This window comes from Megascapheus bottae, chromosome 8 (assembly GCF_031878675.1).
Source record: "Megascapheus bottae isolate mThoBot1 chromosome 8, mThoBot2.hap1, whole genome shotgun sequence".
NCBI lineage: Eukaryota > Metazoa > Chordata > Mammalia > Rodentia > Geomyidae > Megascapheus > Megascapheus bottae.
This window is the reverse complement of record NC_143516.1, coordinates 55,094,393-55,109,521: the sequence shown is the minus strand read 5'-3', so window position 1 is coordinate 55,109,521 and position 15,129 is coordinate 55,094,393.

Below are 15,129 nucleotides of genomic sequence, written 5' to 3'. Positions count from 1 at the left end.
AATTGTATTTTGTGCACCTCCAACCGTGACATTTTTTTTTCCCAGTGTCACACCCTGTATGGGGAAATGGGGCCAGGGCTAGTTGCAGCAAGTTAAAGGATGTCCTATGATACATTTCAGTGTTGTCAAAATAGAAGGTTTTCCAGCATAGGACACTACTTATGTGGAGAAATTAGTGTTCAGGAATAGAGATGGGGTAGGCACAGCTGGCTCATGCTACTGACTACTAGCTACTAGCCTAGCTACTCATGAGGTTGAGATCTGAGGGTCGTGGTTTGAAGCCAGCCAGATTAGAAAAGTCCCTGTGACTCTTATCTTCTTTTTAAAACCTTTATTTTGTTGGTCAGTTCTGGGGCTGAGCCCTGTCCTTGGGCTTTCTCCAGACTAGAGCTCTACCACTTGAGCCACAGCCCTATTTCTAGCTCTTACTGTGTTTATGATACCGAGGAACTGAACCCCAGTCTTCATGCATGGTAGGCAAGCACTCTACTACTAGGCTAAGCTCCCAGCTCTGACTTAGCTTTAATAAATCACAAAAGGTACTGTAAGTGGATCTGTGGTTCAAGTGACAGAGCATTAGTCATGAGCAAAAGAAGCTCAGGGATAGCACCCAGGCTTTGAGTTCAACATTCTGGACTGGCAAAAAGAAATAACCAAACAAACAAACATGAGAATGATGAGATTTTAAGAATTAAGGTTTAGGTGTATTTTCTTAAAGACTGTCAAACAGACAGATGAGGAATAGTGGGGTAGAAAGAAAGCAACTCAGTCAAGTTCCTTATGTGAAAGAACCAGTTTTGATCACAGTTATGGTACTTCAGAAGCCCCACCATCCTCCATTCTGAAGATCAAATCCAGTCCTTTGTCTACACTAGGCAAATCCCTCTACCCTCTTCAGAGATGGTGCTCTCAGCTAAATCTTCACAAGGCTAAGGGCCTCTGAGTCTGAATTTATGGAACAAAGGGTATATCAAGCTCCAGGCTTTTGAAATCTAACCTGGCACAAAGTGAAGGAAAATCTGTCCTATAAATTTTGCAGTTGACCTCAGTTATTTGGCCAATTTAGATAGCATGCAGTGAAACTGAGGAAATTGCTAATGCTTTAATTTAATGTGGAAGAATTCCATCAAAATAATTTTCTCCCTAGTAGTCTTTGAGTGGAGACTTTCCAAACCCATTATCACTGCATGGTTTGTGGTGGGTATTACAGTGGCTGGAATGCTTTTCATTTTCAAGTCGATGATGTGTTTGCACAGGACCTTAGAGCTAAGGAATTCTCAGGTGATTCTAATATCTACATTTGTAAATGGCTTTAGCTAGGGCAGCAAATGGCAGGTAATGCCTATAGCATGATGGGTTTTTAAAAAGCAATTTGTTTGTAAATGACTTTTGGCTTCATGGGTCAAAGAATTACATCAATTAAAAAGGAAATGAAAGGTTCTGACTAGGTCCCCTATATTTCTGGGAGACAGAAGAACGTGCTTACAAAGAGAATCATTGAGAGCAAAGGTAAAGGCACTCACTTGAGGGACAGTAATAAATTATTGGAAAAGCAGTTTAAACAGAGCAAAAATATTGCATTTCTATACCACAAACTAATTTTAAAGACACATAGAATGTCTTCCATTGCAGCGCATCAAAATATCCTTATCCATTTTCATTTGGAAAAACTGCTTGTTGTTTTCATCTTTATTTTTCTTTGAAAACTTGATCCTAGAAATAACCAGTGTCCTGTGCGGCAAAGTCTGACACTCTACACCACTACAAGGAATTATTTTGCTCAAGGCTAGCTCTCTGCCACTTGAGCCACAGCGCCACTTCCGGCTCTTTCTGTGCACATGATATAGAGGAACCAAACCCAGGGCTTCACGCATGCTAGGCAAGCACTCTACTACTAGGCTATGCTCCCTGCCCTCCAAGGTATCATTTAGAAGATAAAACTCTAAATAGAGAGGCATTGATTCATTGCTGTTACTGGAAGCTTAAAAGGTATGCCATTGGGAGCAGCAACAGGCCTCCTGGTAAATGTAGGAGAAATGCTCTCAGAGCCTTCGTCTGATCTGGTACCCAAGGAACAGAATGCATCACTAAGTACCCAAAATACATTGGGCTCGTAGATCATTAGAATGCTCTTCTTAATGTCCAGAACCACATCACTTTCAAATCTCAGTGATGCCCTTAAAAAAAATGAAGAAAACTCAACATTTCATATTTAGGCTGATTAAAAGAACCCAGAAACTCCTTGCCCTCTTCCCATTGTTTAACATCTTCCAATCCCTTGGAATATGTTTTATGCTCCAAAATTTTCTATTGTGTAATACTATCTCTGTAGTTATCTATTATCTATCTACATATTATATCCTTAGATTTATCGAATGAATTCCCAGTTCAGACATTCTTAAACAATGGGTCACAAATAGGCTGTAGACTTGCTAGATTATCTCTCTCTAAGATCAGCACTTTTTAGCCATGAGCAACAACAGCCTTTACTCTAATGAAATATATAAGTAATATTCTTCTGTATGCGGTAACATCTTATTGAAGTTGAGAAGGGATTATGCTGAATATAGCAGGTAAGAATTCTGATTAATGGTATGAACCAGCTGATAATGACTCCAGAACATAGCCCAGCATATAGCAAATGAAATCAAAGTGCGTATTTAAAAATACATATAATTGAAGCCACATTTAAAAATAATTTATATGACGGTATAAATGACAGATATGTTCAATGAACCAGAGGGCATTTACAGTCCAATAAAAGAGCTTGTTAATCTGAATTATTTTCTAGTTGGATAAATCTTAGTTTCTCTACTCTTCGCAGTTCCTCTTCCCATTCATTGTGTAGTAAACCCTTTGCTGCTGGTGAACTAGTTCCATAAGGAAGAAAATGTACAGATAAATGCTATTTCAGAGCACAAAGCTTCATATCACCTATATCACCTATGCTTCTCTCTCTTAGTGTGTGTGTGTGTGTGTGTGTGTGTGTTCACGCTCATATGTACACCTGTGCCAATCCAATGGCTTGAACGCAGGGCCTGGGCACCATCCCTGAGCTTTTGTACTCAAGGCTAACACTCCATCACTTGAGCCACAGCTCTACTTATGGTGTTTTGGCAGTTAATCGGAGATAAGAATCTCATGGACTGGAGCCAGGAGTTTGGCTTAGTGGTAGAGTGCCTGCCTAGCATGCATGAAGACCCGGGTTCAATTCCTCCGTACCACATACATAGAAAAAGCCAGAAGTGATGCAGTGACTCAGGGTAGAACAATAGCCTTGAGGAAAGCCCAAGGACAGTGCTCAGGCCCTGAGCTCAAGCCCAGGACTGACAAAAAAAAAAAAAAAGAATCTCAGGGACTTTCCTGTTTGGGCTGGCTTTGAACCATGATCCTCAGATCTCAACCTCCTAAGTAGCTAAGACTATGGGTATGAGCCGCCAGCTCCTAGCTCCTCCTAATCCTTTGATAAGTGATTCATATGTCATTGGATTTGACAAAAATAGTTGTTACTGGAGCAAGAAGTAAAATTTAGAAGAAACTGCAGTCGATATTCAAAATCAGAAAATTGTCTATCTGTAAATGTGGAAGGTCAGTTGTGCACTATAATTATCACATAACCACAGATTTTCCACTGGCGTTTGAGTGGTTTTCCAGAATGGGCAATAAATGTACTCTATAAATGTTTGTTGAATAAGTACCTATAAATCCAACAGTTGAACAAATTCTGGTTGATTGTACCACATGACAATGAAAAGAGCATGCTCATTGTGCAGTGTTTTCCCTTGGCTAAAAAAGTCAGGAACAATATAGCAGAAAGTAATTATACCAAAAACAGATAACCATAATATAATTCTGTTCTGCTTGAATAGTTAATACAAGTTGAGGTTTCAATTTATGTTGTACTGGTTCTCAAAATTATGTCTTAAATATGTAAATCCACTGGAAAAGAACTTTATCAGTGCCTTCAATTTTTTATACATTGTGATCTTTGGCAATAAAAATCTTGTCAGGTCTCTTCAACAAGTGGTGCTGGCAGAACTGGTTAAACTGAAGTTGGATCTTTCTTTGTCACCCTGCACTGGATCAAAGACCTCGAGATAAAAGCCGACACACTGAAAACTTTACAAGAAGGAATGGGAGATACACTAGGCCTCCTTGGCACAGGTCAAAACTTTTTTTTTTTTTTGCCAGTCCTAGGCTTGAGTTCAGGGGCTGTGCACTGTCCTTGGACTTTCTCAAGGCTAGAGCTCTACCACTTGAGCCTCAGCACCACTCCCGGCTTTTTTCTATGTGTGGTACTGAGGAATCGAACCCGGGTCTTCATGAATGCTAGGCAAGCACTTTAACCACTAGGCCAAACTCCCGTCGAAACTTTCTTAATAAGGACCAAGAATCACAACAAATCAGAGAAAGGCTGGATAAGTGGGACTGCATTAAACTGCGGAGTTTTTGTATGGCAAAGGACATGGCTAGTAAATTAATTAGGAAGCCTACAGAATGGGAGAAGATCTTCACCAAGCATACAACGGACAAAGGCCTCATATCTAAAATATATCAACAGCTCAAAAATTGAATCACTCCCAAACTAATCTCCAAAGTGACAACCGTTCCATTAAAAGATGGGCCAAAGACTTAAAGAGAGTCTTCTCTGAAAAAGAAATAAAAATGGCCTATGAACACTTGAAGAAATGTTCAACATCTCTGGCCATAAAAGAAATGCAAATCAAAACAACTCTAAGATTCCACCTCACTCCAGTTAGAATGGCCAGGATCAAGAAAACTAATAACAACAGATGCTGGAGGGGATGTGGCCAGGAGGGATCACTACTACACTGTTGGTGGGAGTGCAAACTCATTCAACCACAATGGAAAGCAGTAATGTAGTTCCTCAAAAGACTAAACATATTGCTCCCCTATGACCTAGCAATCCACTACTAGGCATTTACCCAATTGTCCAGAAACAAGGACATAATAAATCCACTAGCACAATGATGTTCATTGCAGCAATACCATAGCAAAGATATGGAACCAACCCAGATGTCCCTCAGTTGATGAGTGGATCAAGAAGATGTGGTATTTGTACACAATGGAATTCTATGCTGCTATCAGAAAGAATGACATTGCCCCATTTGTTAGGAAATGGAAAGACTTAGAAAAAATCATATTAAGTGAAGTAAGCCAGACTCAAAGGAAGATAGGCTCAATGGTTTCCCTCATGTGTCATAATCAGTAGAAACCTTGGGCTCTCCTAGCAGAGACCTGCAATAGAGCAAAACCTAGATACATAAGGCCATATAGTATGATGCTAAATGAAAGGACCTCTAGGATATAGAAACAAAAGCCATATAATGAATGATTTTTGTCCTTAATGTACTATGTTATCTCTCATTTCTTTTGCTGTCCCTTGGTTATCTTATATTGTTACAGTATCTCACTTTGTTATCTGATATATCGGATATATTTGTATTTGGTTATTTGAAATTGGATAGGGAAGGGGTTAAAAACAAGATGAGGGGTGAGGGTGGGGGGGAGGGAAATGGGAACCAAGACATGAGAAAGGGTATCAATGTATGTGAATTAATGCACCTTCTATCTGGCAAATATAATGTAACCCTTCTATTAATTACAAGAAAAATATATGAAAAAACCCTGTCAGTGAAATGTGTGCCATTATGTATAAGTTCTGTGCCCACAGATTACTGCTGAGTCACCAGAAGGCACTGGGGAGAGCAAGGTGGCGGCTGAATTTGATCATAGTAGACAGATCATATTTTTAAATGAATTCTCCCAGCAATTCAGCTACATAGCAGAACATTGCTACTTTTTCTTTCAAACTCTTCAGGCTGCTTGCAAGTCTAGTGAAAAAAGTTCAGTGCAAACTCAGGGTATGGGCTAGACTAGAAACACTCGGCCCTATTGAAACTTAATGGGAAGCTACTGTCCAATGAACGATCCTCCAAGGCCTTGCATTTTCTAACTCCTCCCTTAACAAAGCCTTACTCTCTTGTGACACTTGATATGTGGTGGCCAAGGAGGAGGTCCACTAAGTCATCACCAGTCTATAGACCCGGTGAAGCAGTGAGAACACAAATAGCTGGGGCTTTACATGTTGGGGCAAAAAAGAAGTGCAGCTAAGCAAATGGGCCAGGTCTTGAACCCAGGCATGGCATGCTTCCTATTGCATCCCATGGAATGGAATCTGCAGCTTTTTGTGGGGAGCCACTGTAGCTGATGATGAGGACCGTTCTGGAAAACCAAAATGCCATCAGCCTAGGCCAAGGTACTCTGTCTTCATGGCACCAACAGATACAGACAAGGTCAATGCTAAGTGGCAGAAAAGCCCGCTTTGGCTTGCTTCTAGCTTGTTTCTCAGTCTTCTTTAGGACCTAACTATGCAATCTGCAGAGTGTCTCTGCTGCCAGGCCTGTGCTGCCTGCTCACTGACCATTTGTCTGCCTGTTATTTCTACCAGCAGAATGAGGTCAGCTGAAAGAGAAATCATTGGGTTTTAATCAGCCTTCTCCCACTTGTTAGCATCAGTAACAAAATCTTTGATGAGGACAGAATGTTTCATACTAGGCTATCAAGGATTTAGGAATCTGGGGGTTATTTCTGGATTTCATTACTCACTGCATTTCTATCCACTATTACTGAGAATAGCTGGGTTTTGTAACTTTCCAAACATACTTTCACGTTTGTCGAGGAGCCTTATGCCCCGAGAAGCTGAGCACATTGAGGTCCCCATATCCATCTATGGCAAAGAATTCTGGTTACAGAGTACAAAACTACACAGCCAATGCTTCTGTGGGATTAGAAGGTAGGGTAAATGGGAAAGCTGTCCACTTCATCAACATTTCACTTTGAAAAGTAATGCTGTTTCTGACAAGTTCTTATAAATTAGACGTATGAATATTTCATTAACATTTGGGATCGATTAGAAGAGTGTCAGCTCCTTAAAGCATACTGGCTATGAGATTTTTGTTTCCTTGCAGGTGTATTTATGTGAGGAAATAACTTCCTCCCTATTTGTCTTCTCTATGAATTTTAATTTTAATATATCACTTTGTCATTAAACACCTGTATAGATAAGTCTGCCAAGATGCTTTTCATTGAATATTTAGGAAGTGTAGAGCTTTTGCTCTATGGGGAACATTATAAACTGACTGGCTTTTTCCACTTCCAAAGCCAAGATGTGCTTAACATAAATTGGTAGGGTTTTCAATGAGCCAGACCTGATTAAGTTTCACAATTCATGAATACTCACTCTCTCTATATATAGGAGAAAACTCAAGTGGACCAGTTTGTATATCCAGATGGACAAGTGTAAATGTTGTATGTAATCTTAAATCTATTTATCATTGCATTGATGCATGCTTAGGTAAGAAGGGCCAATGTTTGATTTTTAGCATCTATACTTCAATCACTTGCCTACAGAATTTTCATGTAGACCCATGGAGTCAGAATAAATTCATTTTCCTTTACATTTTCCCTACTCTTTTCTCTTTATTCCTCAATTTTGTCCTATTCCTAGATGAAGCTCATGTTTCTTAGTTCCCATTTTCCAGGTGGTTGCTCTGTCTTTGCAGTCATTTGTGCAGACAGCTTCAAAGTTCCAGAGCAAATATAAAGTGACATGAAAAATAAGCCAGAATTTTTAAAAAATTATATGAAGCACAGCAAATCACTTTGACCCATTGCCTGATATTCACTCAATTCATTGGAATGTTCTAGCATTTGACAGAAAGTAAAAAGCTTGCTTTTATTTCTAAATAAGGGGCTTTTAAAACTTTTTTCCTTTTTAATTATTTTTAGTTGTGTGTGTTTGTGCACCACTTCTGGGGTGTAAGCTCAGGGCTAGGGTGTTTTCCAGGACCAGGATGCTTTATTCATTGAAGACTGGAAGTCTATTACTTGAGTCACATTTCCATTTCTGGCTTTTGGCTGGTTAATCGAAGGTGAGAATCTCAAGGAATTTCTTGCCTTGGCTGGCTTCGAAAAGCAATACTCATATCTTAGCTCTCTGTATAGCTAGGATTACAAGTGTGAGCTGTCAGTGCCCAGCAAGAGCTTGATTTTTTAGTTGATTTACGCTACTTAGAGAAGATATTCACAGAAACAATAATATTGAATCTTGGTGCCATGTCCTTTGTTTCACAACTCTTTTTTGAGCTGTGGCATTAATATCCATCTTTGCATTTAAATAAGACATCATGTTTGTGTTAACGACTGCTTCTTTTGTGCATGCCTAATCATCAACAAAGGACCTGAAAACTCCTTTGGTAGTTGCCCAGTCTCAGAAAGTCTAGTCATGTGTGACATGTACAACAAAGCAGGGAGGAATCTGTGGAAGCTAACTCCTGTGATGACTGCTTCATGGAACTCCTCAAGAAACTTCCTGTTGTACTTCAAGCATCTCCAGAGGCTATCTTGTTAGAGAATCTACTTTAATAATCAGTTACAAGAATCAATATTTCTTTTTCTGTTTCCCTCTTCTCAGACATAATGTGATTAGTCCAAAGACAGCTTTCGTTTGGAGACTGTTGCAGAAAATATCCCACAGCCTTTCCTTCATGGATGAACTTGCTTTATGCCTTCCATTTGTATACCACAATGACTGTGAGAACTGCAGCTCTACAAGAAGGACATTCTTGAGGTCTATTCTCTCTTTAGGGTGTTCTGGAGGATAACTTGGGGAACTGTATTTACCAAGTGTCACAATTACGTGCATCTCTCTAAAGAGAGTGTTCCTGGGAGACAGTAGCATTTTGAAGTAAATGTGTCCTATTTCAAGGGATATTTAGTTCAATAACGGTGGAATACATAGAGCTGTCCTGTCGTTTAGAAATGAAAAGTATTTTCTGAAGCCTTTCATCAGTAACCCCCCCTCCCATCAGTGGAAAGGAATTCATATTTGGAAATATTCACATTGGATGGCTCATAGTCACCTACGTTCAAAAGACTGAGATTTAATAAGAAAAGCAATCAGAGGGCAAATGGAAAGGCAAAGGGGACTGTGTCATTTTCTGAAATAATCAGCGATTTTGGAATGAAGAATAATCCAGAATATTTACTGTTAGGCTTATAAAGCCAAGTAATAATCTCTGTGAAGAAAGGCAAAGTTATCTCCCCCTTAAAAATACAAAAGTTTATACAAAGAGATTTGGGGAATATGTGTATGTCAAAGTCTTCATAAAAATCATAGTTTATAATTATTTTCGAAAAGAATTAATTCCAGGATATTTTAAAGTGATAGTCTTCCCTATAGCATAATTAAAAGATGTCTTCAAATTTTTCTTTCATAAACTGGTCATTGAAAACCAGTCTGTGAATGGAAACAATTACACCTTGGGTCAGGTGTAGGTTGGGTTGCTTTGGACAGTTTAAGAAGATTTTCTCAGTTAGTCCTCATCTGTTTGTTCACTAAAGAATTTCGATATCCCTTCTGGCAAACCAGGCAGTAGCAGAGCAATAATCTTATTTACAAAGGGGGCAAGAGGGCAGGGGCTTGGAAGCCCCAAGGGCTGGCGTTCAATAAGGTCCCTGTCATCCTGAGATCAGAGGGTTTGCCCCAGCCCAGGTGAATAATGGCCAAGAACACTTTGTGACTGATGACTGCTCTGTTTGGGGAACTAATTGATGTCCCTCTGTTGCAAGTGAATAATGCCCTTTCTTGCAGTGACAATAATGCCATCCAGAGGGAAAATGCATGGCTAGCTAATGAAGGAAAGGATACAGAACCCTCACTTCAACCCCCGAGAGATCTAGTGAGCTATGTAGGAACTCTTAACCCCCCCCCTTTCTTTTTTTCTCTCTTCCTCCTCCATTCCACAATGGTTTGTAAGCATATCTTTGAATTAGCAGACCCAGGAGAAGAGCTACTGATACTTTTATATTTTTAGCTAATAATATGAATATCATCAGGTCTCTGTAAATGGAAATGTTGGTGTACTAAGACCATTGATTCTCAGTCTGGCAGTCTAGCCTCTGGTCTTCATCCTTGTTCTCCAGATAACCTGCTCTGGCCACATAAGATGATGTGTCATTCATTAGATGTTGTGATCTTTCTTATATCTCTCACCTGTTCCCTTATCCAATCACTGTTTCTCTCCTGATCACTTTAGTTCCCTTTTTTCCTAAGCTAGATCTCTCTTAGTTTTCAATACTCTGCCCAATATCACCTCTTCTTCCTATGCCAGTTAATTCTGCCCAATATCACCTCTTCTTCCTATGCCAGTTAATTGTGTCCTTTCTGATTCACCATTGACCTCTGTTTTAGTATTAGTTGTATTATACTGAGATTATCTGTTGCAAGTGTTTATTTCCTATTCATCTTTTAAGTCATTTTATGATTTACTATAGTACTCAAAAATGTTGTTTGAATTAAATAGGATAAATGCACAGAACAGCTAACTAAATGAAAATGGACTTAAGGGTCTCAACTTAGCAATCTAGCAGTTAAGGGAAAATTTAAGCTGTAGCACTTATTAGCTAGCTGTCTGACATTGGGCAGATAATTGTCAAATAGGGGTAATCATATCTCACAGAATGAGAAGAGTAAAGAAAATGATGCAGCTTGAAGTAAAAGAGGTAAGTTCTGTTTTCTGTGACAACTACAAGGCAGGCTCTCAGTGGTAAATTTTCATGTGACAGTTTTGGTAAGTTACATTTCATAGAGCACTACAGAGTATTATTTCCCAGATGCCTTATGTTTTATACAAGGTGAAAATAAAAGGTAAGTCTGTCTCTTTAATTAAGCAAATTGAAATGAAATCTTTTATTCAGGAAGGGGCCATAAGACTGGAAAGAACCATCCACTGTAGGTGGAAGCAGGATTGTGGTTGTAGTGTCTGGCTTTGGTTCTAAATGAAATTTCTTCTCAGCTACTCTTTCAGCTACACAAAGTGAGTGACAATTTATATTGGCAAGTAATTAAAAAGCACCAGAAATTTATTTTTACATCCAAGATAGGTTCTATAATGTTTCTGAACTGCCATTGTCTAGAAAATGAAGGAAAGAAAATGTTAGTATCTAGCTAGAGACAGACCTCTTCACTCCTCACATTTCCTTGCAATGTGATATGATAGAAAGATTCAAAATTTAAAGTTTCAAGTTCTATGTCTCAGCTCAATAAATGCAACTTACTACTAACTGCCCTTGTAAACTTGGTCAAGATAACTTCACTTCTTTGAGTTTATAGAGAAATGTACTATAAAATACTAGGTCATTCTGTAATGTATGGGGGTTATTTTCATCTTTAAATTTGTTAGAATATGGGAGGTTATACTTATGGAACATGTTTTTAAGTTACACATGCGTGCATGGATGGATGGATAAATGAGTGACTATAGTGTTAATAAGAATATGGACTAGAAAGGAATTGACCACCTGGCCAGAAGTTGATGTCAGTCACCTAACCTTTTGTATATCTCACCAATGCTTATTTTGTATTAACCAACTTGTATATAAGGGTTTCCCTTCCTTTGGGATCTAAACTGTTTTTGGTCGCCAGCAATAAACTCCTTTATCCTCTCTAAAAAGTGGTATTGATCTCTGTTAATCTGTGCTGCTGTAACAGAACCACATCTCTACCTTCAGCCTTTTGCTGGTTAATTGGAGATGACTCTCATGAACATTCCAGGCTGGCTTTGAATCATGAATTTCAGATCTCAGCCTCCTGAGTATCTAGGAGTATAGGTGTGAGCTACCAGTTCCTGGCCCAGAATGGACTCTGATTTATTCCTAATTCATCTCCCTAGATCTATGATTTCACATGTACGCCTGACTTCAAAATCTACTTTCCTATAACACTTTCCAGTTTCAGAGTTAGGGCAGATATCTTAGAATACTCTAGATTCCTCTACCCCATATGCAACTGATGCAGAAGTTTTCAGGATTCAGTATATTATTGACAATACCTTATGTGTGAGAACAGGTGAATGTAACAAAAAGATTTTAGTGTTTACATCTTTTTTCCATACTCTGATTTGCAAGATTTTGTTCTAACTCATTTTCCTTCTCCCTGAAGAACTTCTTTTACAATACTGGAATATATATGACTCAATCTCTAAATATTATTCTATTCACTCTTCAGAATGATTTCAATTGTTGTACTGATTCATCTCTGTTCAATTCATCTGTTAAACATTTAATGTGAAGAGTTAAATTTTATTTGCAGCTCCATGATTTTTTTTACCATTTGGTAAGTTCTGTTTCTCAGTACAAAAGAAAAAAAAGGATATGGGCTTTGTGGTTCAAAAGAACTGGGTTCTACTCTTAGCTCTGGGATTTCACTAAGCTTTTTTTTTTTACCTACAACATACAGTTAATAGTAGATCTATGACAAACCGATAAGAACTCATTACCTTATTATGTAACTGTAACCCCTCTGTATATCATGCTTACAACAAAATTAAATTTAAAAAAAAGAAAAAAATAATGTCTACACGAGATCATTTCTCCCACTTTGTAGCGATCTTCTATTCTTAAGCATTAGCTTCAGAACTAGTATAGACAGCAACTAAATAAGAGAATTCAAATGTGGATTCTTTCTAGTCATTTATATTTGTATAACTTTTCACAAGTATTAAACTTCAAAATTTTTGATATTATCTGAATATTGTCAGGAATAGCATTTTTGCAAGCAAAAAACAAATATCAGGATTTGTGGCTGTCTGAGTTTAAATACTGGGAAATGAGTGATCTGGACATCCGCTCTAATAATTCCTCCTCCAGTGTTCCTTCAATCAAGATAGCTGCCTCTTCCCTCAAAGCTGAGAATCTCCTGATTCTCATGATAGCCAAAACAATTATGTACCAGATGAGGGACATATGACTGATTTTGGAACAATACATATTACTACTACTATTGTTAAATGCCCGAAGTGCTGTATTAGTCATCTAAATTCATGTTAAGAGAAAAATTGTTTGCTCTACAGATCTGTAACTGCCTGTGTTGATAACAAAAAATAATGATGTGCTGTAGTATATAGCAAGACAATAAAGTACTGTACCTCTAACCTAAGATTAGAATGTAATGTTCTATTTGCTCTTCTGGTTTGTTGGTTCCTTCCTAGCTTTCCTTTCCTTTTCCCATTGTGTATGTATGGGGAACTAGGGATTCAGAAACTCTACAAGTTCATACCTGGCATAATTCCTGTTCAAATTTGTATTCTAAATCTCCCTTAGGAGCACACAAGCTGAAAGTGTGGTCCTTGGGTTGTGACATAGTTGGGAGAGGTTCCACCTCCCAAAGCTTCTCCCATCACCCCACAGGATGAACTTACTGGAAGGAAGCAAGGTCACTGGGGGCATGTTCTTAAAGGGGTTATTGAGATCCTGGCTCTTTCCTGTCTTTTTTGCTTTACTGTTGCCATAAAATCAACAGTCATCTGTGCCCTTGTGAACTTCGTCATCACTGGCCAAAGCAACAGAACCAAGCAACCATGGATTGATATGTCTGAATCCATGAGCTCAAATAAGTATTTCTTTCTTTTAAATTGTTCATCTCCAGTGCTTCATCACAGGAATGGAAAGTGAACGCACCCAGAAACCTCTGAGACGGTTACTACAGCAATCCAGTAATCAGTACTTTTGAGATTTTCTGAGCTCCACCCTCACATGTTTTGGCACCTTCTAAGCTAACCAGACTTTCCCAATGTCCTTTATCAGTCTTCCAGGGACAGGGAGGTGAGGAACAATGATGATCTACAGCATTCACTTCAAGATGTCACCTTCAACCTAGGACAAACTCATTGTAGAATGTTCTAGAGGTGATAGTAGAATTTCTCCAGCTGGAATCGCTCGTGAGGACACTGGGGTTTCTGTACACCTCAACAAGTTTTCTCTTTCTGTTTATTAGTTATTTAAAAGAAAGACAATCTACTTTCAACTACTTACCATTCAAGGAATATGCTGGAAACATAATTTGTTTTAAGTAACTATTTCACTGTATTTTTGACTTTTATCAGATAGAAATGCTGTGAAGTTTTACAAACTGTTGAAAAATATTTATGTCTGTGATTCAGAATATATGTTTATACATTCTAGAGCTCAGTCCCAATTTAATTAACATATTGTGACTTGGTAGGCTTTAATTTATTGCAAAATTATCAAAATCTTTAATAAGGTGATGCTGTTAGAAGGTACAGCAGCTGTTTTGTTCTACTGCATAAATGATGGCTTTCTGTATTTTTAATAAATACTCATTTATTTTTAATAAATGAGTATTTATTAAGACAGTCATAACTACTTTGGAGAGAACAAATTAGTTGTTCAACCATCTTTTAGAATACAAATCCCAAGTGTTTCGCTGTCAGATTGTGAAAAAGAAGTAGAACTCAAAGGCATATATTCTTCATGATAATCTAGACTGTTTATTTGATTCCAAGAAACTTTGGACAATAGACATGGGGAGATGTTTTCTTTTGAATAAATAACAGTTAAATTACATCGACAAAATAAAATATACTGTGAGCTTAATACATTGTAATTATTATAGAAGCACTACTTTGCTATAGTAAGTTAATGACTGAAGCTACATTTAATAACAATCTTACTAGTACTTGTATACAAAGTATTATACACATTACTAACAAAGATATTACAGCAACTGCAAGGATGTTACTGGCTCAACAAACATCTAACAATACAATATTCTTCTAAGAGGAAAAGTCATAATGCTAGATTTACAGACAATAAAGCGTTGTGTTTTCTACTTGAAACACTGGAAATAAGAATCCAGATAATCTGGTGTCTTGATTCCTATTATTACATAAAAAGGTTTTCTTTCTTGGGGACTCTGATCCCCAGGAGACCTAGTCCATAAGTTTACATGAAGAGAGGTTTTAGGATACCACAGCAATGGAAAGAATCTCTCCTGTCTGAAAAATCACTGATTTGTAAACCACTGCTTACACATCTGACTTTTTTAAAAGACCTATTTACATACATTCAGCCCAAACCAGTAGATAGAATGTTGTGTGTATGTTTTGTCTATATTACAATAGGCATTGTTAACATTTCATCAGGCCATTTGTGCAAGACAATTGTGAATAGCCATTGCCCAGCATTTAGGAGATTGTTTAATATCATACAAATATACAGTTAAAAGTATGAGAAATCTAATTTTGC